Genomic DNA, 14,533 nt, shown 5'->3' on the forward strand with positions numbered 1-14,533 from the left:
CCACAGGCGACATCAATTTAGGGACAGTTGTGCCTAGCCCACGGTCTAGGAAACAGTTGGCTGTAGGCGTTCGCACCCCCTCCTCCTCCTCCTCGTCCTCCTGCAGAAGCTACAGCTCTTCCACAGAACGCAGTCGGCCAACCACTCCATCGGCAGATGACACTGTTGCACACCAGTTGTCCCATTATGGGCCAGCTACTGCCAAGCGTCAGCAGGCTGTATTGGCTATGAAGTGTTTGGGCGACAACAGACACACCGCGGAAGTTCTGTCCGAGTTCTTGCAACAAGAAACGCAGTCGTGGCTGGGCACAGTAGATCTTGAGGCAGGCAAGGTAGTGAGTGATAACGGAAGGAATTTCATGGCTGCCATCTCCCTTTCCCAACTGAAACACATTCCTTGCCTGGCTCACACCTTAAACCTGGTGGTGCAGTGCTTATTGAAAACTTATCCTGGGTTCTCCGACCTGCTCCTCAAAGTGCGTGCACTTTGCTCACATATCCGACGTTCGCCTGTACACGCCAGCCGTATGCAGACCTATCAGCGGTCTTTGAACCTTCCCCAGCATCGCCTAATCATAGACGTTGCAACAAGGTGGAACTCAACACTGCACATGCTTCAGAGACTGTGCGAACAGAGGCGTGCTGTTATTTATTTGTGGGAGGATACACGGGCAGGCAGTAGGATGGCAGACATGGAGTTGTCAGGTGTGCAGTGGTCGAAGATACAAGACATGTGTCAAGTCCTTCAGTGTTTTGAGGAATGCACACGGCTGGTTAGTGCAGACAACGCCGTAATAAGCATGAGCATCCCCCTAATGCGTCTGCTGATGCAAAGTTTGACGCACATAAAGGAGCAGGCGTCTGCACCAGAGGAAGAGGGAAGCCTTGATGACAGTCAGCCATTGTCTGGTCAGGGCAGTGTACAGGACGAGGTAGCGGGCGAAGAGGAGGTGGAGGACGAGGAGGATGATGGGGATGAGTATATTTTTAATGCGGAAACTTTCACGGGGGCACAGGAAATTGGTTGCGTGTCACGGCCGGGTTCTGGTTTTTTGAGGGACACAAGTGACGTAGATTTGCCTGCAACTGCCCCTCAACCAATCACAACCGGAGATTTGACAAGTGGAACTTTGGCCCACATGGCGGATTATGCCTTACGTATCCTACAAAGGGACACACGCATTACGAAAATGATGAACGATGACGATTACTGGTTGGCCTGCCTCCTTGATCCACGCTATAAAGGCAAATTGCAAAATATTATGCCACATGAGAACTTGGAACTAATATTAGCAACCAAACAATCAACTCTTGTTGACCGTTTGCTTCAGGCATTCCCAGCACACAGCGCACGTGATCGTTCTCACACGAGCTCCAGGGGGCAGCAGACTAGGAGTGTTAGGGGTGCACACATCAGAAGTGGCGTTGGACAGAGGGGTTTTCTGACCAGGTTGTGGAGTGATTTTGCTATGACCGCAGACAGGACAGGTACTGCTGCATCAATTGAAAGTGACAGGAGACAACATTTGTCCAGTATGGTTACTAACTATTTTTCATCCCTTATCGATGTTCTCCCTCAACCGTCATTCCCATTTGATTACTGGGCCTCCAAATTAGACACCTGGCCAGAATTGGCAGAATATGCATTGCAGGAGCTTGCTTGCCCGGCAGCAAGTGTCCTATCAGAAAGAGTATTCAGTGCTGCAGGGTCAATATTAACCGAAAAAAGGACTCGTCTGGCTACCCAAAATGTTGACGATCTAACATTCATTAAAATGAACCACAACTGGATTTCAAAATCTTTTGCCCCACCTTGCCCGGCCGACACCTAGCTTTCCTATGAAAAGCTCTTGCCTGTGAATTACTTTTCTAATGTCTAATTTGCTGCTGCAGATTGTACAGCATACGACATGTTTACACCTCCCTAAATGGCCAAACTCCCCACACGGGGCCGTGGTATCGCGACTTGGCGCAAGCACCCGTGAGACTGCTGTTTGTCTGAAGAGGTGGGTGTGCTCGCTTTTGGTTGACGGCATTGCTACTGGGTCCCTCATAGTACAATGTAGTGTCTCTGGCGGTGGTGGTGCGCACCCAACGTCAGACACACCGTTGTAACATGAGTGGCCCTGGGGCGGTCCCGCCGGCCTCAAGAGAGTTCCCCCCTACCCCAGCTCAAACTGGGCTCTACTACGTGCAAAATTATGTCGCACAGCTCCACCAATCTTTAGTCTATTCGCTGACATCATTCAATGTCTGGCACTGACAATACAAATTTGTAGACATCTATGATGCAACTTAAAGTAGTCTGTGTCTGTGTCCTATATTGGCACCATTAAATAGTTACTGCCAAATTACTATGTCAGAAACACAGCAGATGAGCCCACCCCTGTACCTAAGTATGCCATCTTTTTTTTTGTTTTGGTTGTTTTGCGAGACATTAACATCTATTTATATTTTGGGAGTACTGGGACAGACACTCCTTGCACTACTCCTCCACTCAGCACCAAGCTGCCTGCCCGTGTATCCATGTAACCGCTGTAAAACTGCCATGAGCCTATTGTTTGTTATTTTAGGCCTTTGAAGCCTTTCTGCGCTCCCTCCTTCCACTAGTCCTCCACTGACCAGACCACTGCTGCCCGTGTACCCCTGGAACCAATTTTAAAGTGCCTACAGCCAGCCCATTTTATTGTGTTAGGCCTTCGAAGCCTGTCTGCGGTCCCTCCTTCCACTAGGCCTCCACTGACCAGACCACTGCTGCCCGTGTACCCCTGGAACCAATTTTAAAGTGCCTACAGCCAGCCCATTTTATTGTGTTAGGCCTTCGAAGCCTGTCTGCGGTCCATACTTTAAATACTCCTCCACTCACCACCAAGCTGCCTGCCCGTGTATCCATGTAACCGCTGTAAAACTGCCATGAGCCTATTGTTTGTTATGTTAGGCCTTTGATAGCCTGTCTGCGGTCCCTACTTTAAATACTCCTCCACTCACCACCACCAAGCTGCCTGCCCGTGTATCCATGTAACCGCTGTGAAACTGCCATGAGCCTATTGTTTTTTTATGTTAGGCCTTTGATAGCCTGTCTGCGGTCCCTACTTTAAATACTCCTCCACTCACCACCACCAAGCTGCCTGCCCGTGTATCCATGTAACCGCTGTAAAACTGCCATGAGCCTATTGTTTGTTATGTTAGGCCTTTGAAGCCTTTCTGCGCTCCCTCCTTCCACTAGTCCTCCACTGACCAGACCACTGCTGCCCGTGTACCCCTGGAACCAATTTTAAAGTGCCTACAGCCAGCCCATTTTATTGTGTTAGGCCTTCGAAGCCTGTCTGCGGTCCATACTTCCACTAGTCCTCCACTGACCAGACCACTGCTGCCCGTGTACCCCTGGAACCAATTTTAAAGTGCCTACAGCCAGCCCATTTTATTGTGTTAGGCCTTCGAAGCCTGTCTGCGGTCCATACTTCCACTAGGCCTCCACTGACCAGACCACTGCTGCCCGTGTACCCCTGGAACCAATTTTAAAGTGCCTACAGCCAGCCCATTTTATTGTGTTAGGCCTTCGAAGCCTGTCTGCGGTCCATACTTCCACTAGTCCTCCACTGACCAGACCACTGCTGCCCGTGTACCCCTGGAACCAATTTTAAAGTGCCTACAGCCAGCCCATTTTATTGTGTTAGGCCTTCGAAGCCTGTCTGCGGTCCATACTTCCACTAGGCCTCCACTGACCAGACCACTGCTGCCCGTGTACCCCTGGAACCAATTTTAAAGTGCCTACAGCCAGCCCATTTTATTGTGTTAGGCCTTCGAAGCCTGTCTGCGGTCCATACTTCCACTAGGCCTCCACTGACCAGACCACTGCTGCCCGTGTACCCCTGGAACCAATTTTAAAGTGCCTACAGCCAGCCCATTTTATTGTGTTAGGCCTTCGAAGCCTGTCTGCGGTCCATACTTTAAATACTCCTCCACTCACCACCAAGCTGCCTGCCCGTGTATCCATGTAACCGCTGTAAAACTGCCATGAGCCTATTGTTTGTTATGTTAGGCCTTTGATAGCCTGTCTGCGGTCCTTACTTTAAATACTCCTCCACTCACCACCTAGCTGCCTGTGTATCCATGTAACCGATGTAAAACTGCCATGACTGCCTACTGTTTGTTATTTTAGGCCTTTGATAGCCTGTCTGCGGCCCCTACTTGCAATACTCCTCCACTGACCACAATGCTGCCTGGAGTGCCTGCCTGTGTATCCATGTAACCGATGTAAAACTGCCATGACTGCCTACTGTTTGTTATTTTAGGCCTTTGATAGCCTGTCTGCGGCCCCTACTTGCAATACTCCTCCACTGAGCACAATGCTGCCTGGAGTGCCTGCCTGTGTATCCATGTAACCGATGTAAAACTGCCATGACTGCCTACTGTTTGTTATTTTAGGCCTTTGATAGCCTGTCTGCAGCCCCTACTTGCAATACTCCTCCACTGACCACACCAATGCTGCCCGTGTACCCCTGGAACCTATTTAAAAGTTCATAGAGCTTAGTTATATATTTTATTTACTATTAATAAGGCCATGATGGACTACGCTGTACCACGCTACAAGCTAACCAGTCGACACTTCTTTTGCGAGAAAAGCCATCCCAACCCTCCACCAGCATGTAGAAGACCGCATTGTCCATGCACTCTGGCAATCTGTGAGTACAAAGGTGCACCTGACAACAGACGCATGGACCTGTAGGCATGGCCACGGAAGATTACGTGTCCATTACGGTGCAATGGGTTAATGTGGTGGATGCATGGTCCACAGGGGACAGCCTACTAAGTCTGTCTGCAGTCCCTAATTCAAATTGTCCTCCACTGTCTAAATCGGAACTTCCACCTTCTGGCTTTCGGCCTATAGTATCAGAAATTAAACTGCATTTGGCCTTCAACTTTGGTTAGGGCCTACTAACGGCTTCTGCCCCTCCCTGGTGTTGCCCTCAACTAAATAAAGCTGAGCTTCAACCTTCCGGCTCTCATTATGTGGTTTTAAAAAAAAAAATGGTGGTTAGGGCCTACTAACGGCTTCTGCCCCTCCCTGGTGTTGTCCTCAACTAAATAAAGCTGAGCTTCAACCTTCCGGCTCTCATTAAGTGGTTTTAAAAAAAAAAAAAATGGTGGTTAGGGCCTACTAACGGCTTCTGCCCCTCCCTGGTGTTGTCCTCAACTAAATAAAGCTGAGCTTCAACCTTCCGGCTCTCATTAAGTGGTTTTAAAAAAAAAATGGTGGTTAGGGCCTACTAACGGCTTCTGCCCCTCCCTGGTGTTGTCCTCAACTAAATAAAGCTGAGCTTCAACCTTCCGGCTCTCATTATGTGGTTTTAAAAAAAAAAATGGTGGTTAGGGCCTACTAACGGCTTCTGCCCCTCCCTGGTGTTGTCCTCAACTAAATAAAGCTGAGCTTCAACCTTCCGGCTCTCATTATGTGGTTTTAAAAAAAAAAATGGTGGTTAGGGCCTACTAACGGCTTCTGCCCCTCCCTGGTGTTGTCCTCAACTAAATAAAGCTGAGCTTCAACCTTCCGGCTCTCATTATGTGGTTTTAAAAAAAAAAAAAATGGTGGTTAGGGCCTACTAACGGCTTCTGCCCCTCCCTGGTGTTGTCCTCAACTAAATAAAGCTGAGCTTCAACCTTCCGGCTCTCATTAAGTGGTTTTAAAAAAAAAAAAAATGGTGGTTAGGGCCTACTAACGGCTTCTGCCCCTCCCTGGTGTTGTCCTCAACTAAATAAAGCTGAGCTTCAACCTTCCGGCTCTCATTATGTGGTTTTAAAAAAAAAATGGTGGTTAGGGCCTACTAACGGCTTCTGCCCCTCCCTGGTGTTGTCCTCAACTAAATAAAGCTGAGCTTCAACCTTCCGGCTCTCATTAAGTGGTTTTAAAAAAAAAAAAAATGGTGGTTAGGGCCTACTAACGGCTTCTGCCCCTCCCTGGTGTTGCCCTCAACTAAATAAAGCTGAGCTTCAACCTTCTGCTCCAAATTACCATTTTAAAAAATGCAATAGGCTTTTCCGGCCTACTAAAGGTGTCTGCCCCTCCCTGGTGTTGTCCTCAACTGAACAAAGCTGAGCTTCCACATTCTGGCTTTCGCCCTATACTATCAGATATTAAACTGCATTTGGCCTACTAGTGTGGTTAGGCCCTTGAAACAGTGTCTGCTGCTCTTGGGTTTGCTACTCCACTGAACAAAGCAATGCCGCCTGTTTAGTCCTGTTACCAATTTTGAACTGCATGTAGCCTACTTTATTCTTTGGCCCTATATCTGTTTCCTCCTCATCCTGCCCATTGCCCAGCCACTGCTAAATGAGTCTGCTGGTACATTGACCTAGACCACTACATTCCCCTTGTACTCTACACAGCCAGAATCTGTCCCTGCTGAAAGTAAGGTTCCCCTTCCCGCATGTTATACCACCTTACACAGGGACAAAGAGGAAGGTGCAGATGAAAGTGCAGGTTCCTTCATCAGGTGGGGGGGCATACTCGTTGGCGACGTCACTGGCACAGGGCCCCTCAGAGTACGCAAAAGTGTCGCTGCTGGTGGGAGGCGCCCCCGCCATGCAAACACACCGCCGTACTTTGAGGGGCCCTGTGCCAGTGGCAATGCGAACGAGTGGGCCCCCCCTGCTTGCTCAGGATCACAGCACTTGCAACTTTTAAATACTTACCTTTCCCTGCAACACCGCCGTGACGTAGTCCGCATTTCCTGGGCCCACGAAAAACTTGAGCCAGCCCTACTCCCCCCACAACTTTCCCCCAATTCCCTATGCCCAACTATTATTATACAGTTAATTAAGATTGGCAAGCTTCAGAAACAAGAATGGATGTTTTTGGCATTAAAATGGGCACTGTAGGTGTTTTCCTGGCCTCCACTCACTGCCGACTATGCTTCCCCATTGACTTGCATTGGGTTTCGTGTTTCGGTCGATCCCCGACTTTTAGCGATAATCGGCCGACTGCACTCGACTCGACTCTGGACAAAATCGGGTTTCCCAAAACCCTACTCGATCTTAAAAAAATGAAAGTCGCTCAACCCTACATACCAGGTTAATCAAACTGAAAGCTTATGATAGCACATCGCATTCCTAGTCTAATGTTATGCACCTGCTATCTTCTCCTATGGCTGCATTCTTTGTTTGGGGTCCACATCTTGTTTCACAGGTTGCTTGCCAAACTCCAGTGATGTCATTGCCCAAGGCTTTTTATTCAGTTTATGTGTGCTTTAGAGGTTGCTTCCTCAGTTTTCCAAAGCTGGCTATCTTCTTTGCAAACTCCAGTGATTTCTACAACCATCATCACTTTCCAGGCTCAGACCTGCTATTTAACCCTTTATCTACTGTAAGCATCACAAACTCCTCTTCGGACTGCATTGGAAACGTTATTGGTTCTGAGTAGTGATGAGCCAGTATACTCATTACTCTGGTGGTTTTCGAGTATTTGTTAGTACTCAGAGATTTAGTTTTCATTGATTTACGGCTGCTAGACAGGCTGAATACATGTGAGGAATGCCTGTTTGTTAGGGAATCCCCACATGTGTTAAAGGCTGTCTAGCAGCCATAAATCATGCAGCTGAGGTGAGGAAAACGAAATCTCTGAGCACTAACAAATACTCGGAGATCATCCGAGTATGTTCGGGAAAACCCGATCAATGAGTATACTCGAGTATACTCGCTCATCACTAGTTCTAAGTGTATCTGTTCTATAAACAACCTTACCTCTTCATCTCTGCTGCCAGTAGCTATCCATTAATGTGCTAATTAACTCTTCATGTTCTGTAAGAGTAGCAAACTTTTCTCTGGACTTGCTCACATTCCAAATGCTGCAATTCCTTGACTGATTATACATTTCAGTTCCTGTATTTGTCTACACGCATGGCTCTGTGTCCTCTTTGGTGTGTCCTGTTCTGCTTGTCTGCCTGCTATCCTTCTAAACCCATTGTCATTGACCTTGCTGCTCCATGTGCCATCCTGTAAATCCTGCCCATTGTGCTCTCACATTTGGTCCGTAGGTTCACCCTAACCTGTGGCTTAGTGAATCCTCCTCACCAGGTGAGCTCTAACGTTCAATTCATCTCAAGCAAAACCCACCTACTCCCCTTTCCTGTATGAAGGTTTTCAAAAATGTTTCACTTTGTTAGTGCATGTAATCCATGATTAAGACTCTTTTGAGTTGAAACGCATTGGATTTTTTACCATCCACTGGGGGTATCCACTGTCTGTAATATGTTCTTTTAACAAAAGAAATAAAGGAATAATTTTTAAACTTACCTTCCCGCCTGAGATCGTTGGAGATTACTGTGTATTTGGACTTGTATCCACCAGGCCAGGGCGGCTCCGTGCGACGGTGTGGATCCTGCTGTCCAAGGACGCTAAGGGGTGAGCTGAACATTTTCTTTTCAAACAAAACCCTATTGGTTACAAATGCAACCACCTCTAATGAATATCGTACAAATATAAGTGCTTATTTTTGAAAATACAACAACAATATATTATTCCTAATTGTGTTGTACAGAATAATAAGACAATAAAGCCCTATACAGTATGAAAAAGACCATAAATAATAGACTTATTGTAAATAATAGACTTATGTACAATTATATACGATGTATGTTAATCTACATTCATGAGCAATGGATCCAGATCTGAGGACAATAAAATGATCAAAATACAAGATGAACATTTTACTTTCAGCCCTAAATGGTCACAATGTATGTATAATGATTAACATGTAAATAGGATTGAAGTGCATCTCTTTATATTGATGGTTTTTGTGCAACTCATTAAACCTTGTATATTTCTGAATGATATCATAACGTTTTGTGCAATCTCGGGACCAATAATAAACATTTATATAATGTTTTTGCTGTAAACCAGCATGGAATGAGTCAGTGTAGGCAGATAATAATATTGATGTGCTGCAGCTGCTGCCTTAAATATTACATTCATACAGAAACTAATATCCCCATAATTCTACAAAGAGTCATATTATTTATTCTAAGGGTCTACTGGAATTGACAACTCAGAGGAAAACCTCCGTTTTTGTATTTGAAGATTTAATAGGATTTTCATATTCTATAATCCATAATCCTCGACACATGCTATCTGTTTCTTCAAGGAATTAAACTATGGCAACGAAAATCTCTAAAAACATAGTTATATAGCAACGCAGTGCAGATACCTATGTGACAAAGATTATGTGTCCTTTACTGTGTTAATTAGCTAGCTTGGCTTTTAGAGTCCTCTATAACGGCACATACAACACAACGTTCTAACAGCTACACTCATTGATTTTTACTGATTTATGTTTCCTGGTTATTCTTTTTGTTGTTGTTGTTTTGGCTTTTGGCGCACACTTATTATTTTCACGAAATAAAAAAATATAGATGTTGCCAAAGAGACTTGTTAATCTAAAGCTGCTTTACTCATTGAAAAGCATTAATCCACACAGATGTACCGCTATGTGGTTCAGTGAGATAACAAGAGGGCAGAGCAATACAGTGTTTCTGACAGATAGGCTTCTGTATAAACTGTGGGGCTATTATGGGGTCATGCACCTAATATTTATGATGTTACAATTCTTCACCTTTCAATCCTTGCTTTGTATGTATGATAAGACAACGCATGTTCAAATATCTTTATATTCTTCTTGTGGCCATGAGTAGTTTTCAGAATGGAGTTGTAGAACAGACGCTAGGAGATAACAAGATCAGGTGTCTGATCCATGATGGTTTATTAAAGACTAGGAAGATCCTAGATTACTAGTCATACAATGAACTGACACGGAGACTTAGGTTATGAATGACCAATGCAAGCAGCGGCTATGTTGGATCGTAATTTGTTATCATGCATGACTTTGGTCTTAGCATTCATGCACATGGCTGTATTATGAGTCTGCATTGTTTGTATCTTTATGTCAGTTCTAATTACGATCCAAAGGGCCAAGACTGTACATCTTTAAACCTCCCATTGCATGGCTTTCTTGGATTACATGTGACAGATAATAAATTATGGTATTTTCCATCAAATACTATTTATATGTGGCTCTTACCCAGAATCATTTTATGTAGGGAAGGATAACTTTAGACATACAGCTACCAATGAAGCCGGAAACATTATGCATGGTAGATATGTTATAAAGTGTCTGTATTGTCCTACTGGCTCTATAGACATGGTTCTTCCATGGTGCCTTACTCTCAATACACAATATATATTGTAGGTTTATGTCTGATGCATATTGTAAATGCATTGTTAGTAGACATGAGCGGAACTTTCGAAGGCCAGCATTGCCAAGTTTCCTCCAAAATTTGATTCGTAAATGCTAATATTAATGTCAGATGAGAAAGAGGAAGAGAGAGGAGAAAAGGGAGCATGAGAGGGAGTAGAGATACAGGGAAAGGAGAAGGAGATGTCATAGCTATATGACAACATGGTTCACTAATGTATAACGTATGTCACAGGCGCAGGGAATTATGGGGAAGCCAATGTGGCAACTCAAAATGATAATTGCCGACTCACTCAAGCTTCAATATTTTGGAAAACGGTACTGTTTATTTCCGAAAATCACTAGTCGAATCTCAAAGTGTTTGAATTTGTATGAAACTGCAAATTTCAGGAAATTCAACTCAAACTCAATCGTCCACAAATCAATCTACTCATTTCTAATTGTGAGGATAATCTTGTACCTCTGTAATAAATATCGAAGATATAGATAGACATGATGCTCCTCTGAGGCAGTCACATATATTACAAAGTTCTGGACGGAAATAATCATGCATTTACAGAAATTAGAATCTTACTGCAAGAGCACTGAGAAAGCGTTAATATTTTTTTAAAGAAAAGTACATCACAGAAGCAAAAATATTGGCAGACCTAAAAGTATGAAGAATATGGCTTCCAAACTTTTTCACCGTGTTGATGCAAGTGATAAGTACATGAAAAGGTATTCCCAGCTCACATATTTATTGCATAACCACAGAATATGCCATAAATGTGTGATGAATTAGGTCCCATCTTGCACTATCGATATTAGGGAGGTCATCCAACATGTATGGCTCTCTATGCATTTCTAAGGGAGCACTGAAAATAACTTAGCAAGTGTGCATGAACCCTAAAGTGGAACCATCATGTATCATACATTTATGGCATATCCTGCTGATATGGTATAAATGTCAGAGATAAGAATATCCGTTTAATAAAATTATGTATGATTCTTACTAGACATGTTTTTTGTTGGTTGAGTAATCAACACTTGATATGGGCTGGTATCCTTAAACATGGATTGAAGGACAAAGAAATCTGCTAATCTTCAACAGTCCTTGTAAAGTTACCTGAACTTAAATTTGGATTGTCAAGTTAATATTCAATTCCTAATAATCTGCTATTATGCTACTCAAATATTCTACCTTGACTCTATGAACATTGGCCTGCAAACGATGACTTAGAACAGTTTATTCCAAGTTCCTTCTAACATGCTGCTTAGACGTAAATCTCCGGCATGTTATCGGAAAGAAATTAACTGAAGATCACCCATCTAAAATAACTGCAATCAGTAAAGGTATATGTGTGTTCAATGCAAACTGTTGTTTCTTTCAACTCGAAGGACTGTCTTTAATGCAGGTGGTAGACAAAGCCATGTGTCATGTGATCCAGCTTCAGAAGACAGCTACTCTTACTTTTATAAAAGGATTAATCAGAGTGGAAAACCAAAGACAAAACCTGTCTTTCTTCCCTCAGAGATCTGAGTATCCGGCCACTACTTTTCATTTCTTTATCTAGATTCTCATTCAAGGAACACAAGGAAAAGAACAAGCATTTTCATACACTTCAGAAGACCCGAATAATAAAGGGTAAAATGAGACTTATCTTAGTGCTTGTTAGCAGCTCAACATAAGTCTGGATCATGTAAAAGTTCTTTGCTGACGCAGTGACGTTGAATATTCATTTAATGCTCACCTTGTTAAGATGATGGATTTGAAATGCTGAAACTAAAAACAAAAAGATAAAAAAGAAGACTAAAGAATATAAAAAGATGGCAAAGAGTTCAGTAGAATCTTGCCTCATCACCATCTTATTCATGAATTATGTTCTGAATAAGGCCTTGCCCTAAATATGAAGCATGTTCTTGTACAATTCATAAAGTGGTAGACAGGTAGGATATATACTTGTTATCATGGTTCGAGCATATATTCTGTTCTTTAACTAATTTTCTACAAAATTGAATACCATAATTCTTTTAGCTATGTTCTTTTCAACCTCTTTATCTCTTTCTCCCCATCCCCCATTTGTAATACTCAGAGGAAAACGAAAAGATATATTCTGTGTTTCTGGCTTGCTTTGCCTGGCTAAGGATGCTCAGCAAATTCTGCCTCATTTATGTCTGACTCAAGCATAATACAACTAATATTTGTGAATGCAACCTAAGCCTTTGATATATTATATTAAGAACTTAACATTAAAGGGGTTGTCCAGTCTTATGAGACTGCAGACTTGTGGATCCTTACATCTTACTCACTGCTTGCTGTTAGGATTTTCAAGTGCCAGCTCTTGGAGCCACGAGAACATGACCATACTTGCGGTCACATGACTCCTGGCACTGGAGAATCCACACAGTGAGCAGTGTGTGCAATGTGAGGATTAACAAGCCTGCAGACTTGTAACCTAAGGCCGGAAACCCTTTTAAGAGACCCCATATACTGCTTAAATTTGGGTAGATTAACGACTTCTGATGGGAGAAGTTATCTATCTTAAGTGCATTAGGGTCTCCCGACTCTCTCCCAAAAGATGATGCCAGGGTGAAAAAGATTGGGCATGAAGTCCATAGCTTTATTAATTTGTTCTCAGGGGATCTGGATCATTGCATAATGACAATCTAGGACTGCAGTTGATGGCAAGTAAAATTCTCCATAGCCCTGTATATGATGCTATTGCCACTGAATCCCCTCCTTGCTGCTTCCTGTTTCCTGTAGATGAGGTTATGCTAACCAGTTATGTCTACAGTATGAAACAATATTTTTTGACTATTAGAAAGAAATCTGGTTATTTTGTTTACTATATGTGACACATTTAGGAGCTCTCTAATTAGTAGTAATGCTAAAATAATGTTAAATCCCATTGTAGTGAAAAACTGTGGGTTGGGAGTTACAGTATAAAAACAATTATCCTATAAAAACCTTTTTCATTATAGTATTCTGTAAAAGAGACAAAAACAAATGCCATATTTTCCTATGCTCATTATCATGATGGTTATCTGTGTCTACTGCAAACTAGAGGCCTACAAACAGAAAGCTTTACAAAATGGACAGAATGGTGATTCAGGAATTAGTGTCCAGGGGTCTATGGCAAAGAGGATCTATATTTCCTTATAGTGCTAGAACATACTATATATAAGTCAGCAACATGGGATGACTTTTCAAAGTGTATGGGTTGTCCCAACTCCATTTGAACATGTCTAATGTCTCACATTAGAGATACAGTAACCTGCTGTCAGAGTGGTGTCTAAAATAAAAACAAAAGCATGCTCAGTTGAACCAAGTGTGGATGTTTATGGTGGAGTTTGGAAGTATGGCTGCTGGTTCAACAATTGTTTGGCTGACAGCTAAATAAAGGCTACCATACCTTTGATATTTGAATGCTCATGCAGTCATCAGCTTTACTTCAGAGCCTCCCATACACAACACTTTTGCTTAGTATCCTTGAAAGGAAGAATAGAAGAATTTAAATTGTCGAAATCAAACATGCCTAAACTTTTTATCCCCCAGCACAGTATGGTAGGTCCATCAGTCTAAAATTTGCAGATTTGGACAACATTAAAGGGGTTTCTGGTCTAAAAGACAAGTCTTCAGTCACTCTATGTGACTGCAGACTTATGAATCCTCACATTGCGTGCACCATGCGTTATGGAGATTCTCCGGTACCAGCATCGGATGACGAGGGGATGTGACCGCCCGTATGCATTATGCTCACATGCACTCACGTGTCATCTAGACTGTATCTGGCCTCGGTCTAATTGAAATGTGGCTGGAAGTAAGCAAATCGCATACCTGTGGTCACATGACCGCTCACCTGTCAGTGCCGGCACTGGAGAATTCTCACAGCATGCAATGCGCGCAATGTGATGATTTACAAGTCTACAGTCAGAAAGTGTGATTGCTGACTTATAGTTTTAGATTGGACAGCCCATTTAATCTCACTTGTATGTCCACCTTTACGTGCATAACCATTATGAGTCAGTACCAAACCACCAGTGTTCAAGTGCAGGGCCTACAGAACCAAAATACAAATACAATACAGATGATAAGTGCTCCTCAAATGTATTATACACAGACCAAGTATTTGCAGTGGTGGACAGGGGAACACGTAGCATTTCATACCAATGTCAGCGCACTCCTGATTTACTTCTAACCATAAATATACAGATATTTGAGACAAAGGAACCACTAAATGTTGATCCTAATATACAGAGAGAAAGATAATGTTTATTTATGGAGTGTAGGTCTATTGGACAACTTGG

The 14,533-nt window shown here is 43.2% G+C and overlaps 1 long non-coding RNA gene across 1 annotated transcript; it reads right to left on the bottom strand.

The window, feature by feature from the left end:
* Nucleotides 1-9,621: 9,621 nt before the first annotated feature.
* On the bottom strand, nucleotides 9,622-13,681 carry LOC143773540 (uncharacterized). Its single transcript, XR_013215220.1, has 3 exons — nucleotides 13,639-13,681; nucleotides 11,977-12,008; nucleotides 9,622-9,714 (listed from the first exon to the last, which is right to left on the bottom strand). It is a non-coding gene; the product is annotated as an uncharacterized LOC143773540 (long non-coding RNA).
* Between the last annotated feature and the right edge of the window lie 852 nt (nucleotides 13,682-14,533).

Source organism: Ranitomeya variabilis, chromosome 5 (genome assembly GCF_051348905.1).
Source record: "Ranitomeya variabilis isolate aRanVar5 chromosome 5, aRanVar5.hap1, whole genome shotgun sequence".
Taxonomy (NCBI): Eukaryota; Metazoa; Chordata; class Amphibia; order Anura; family Dendrobatidae; genus Ranitomeya; species Ranitomeya variabilis.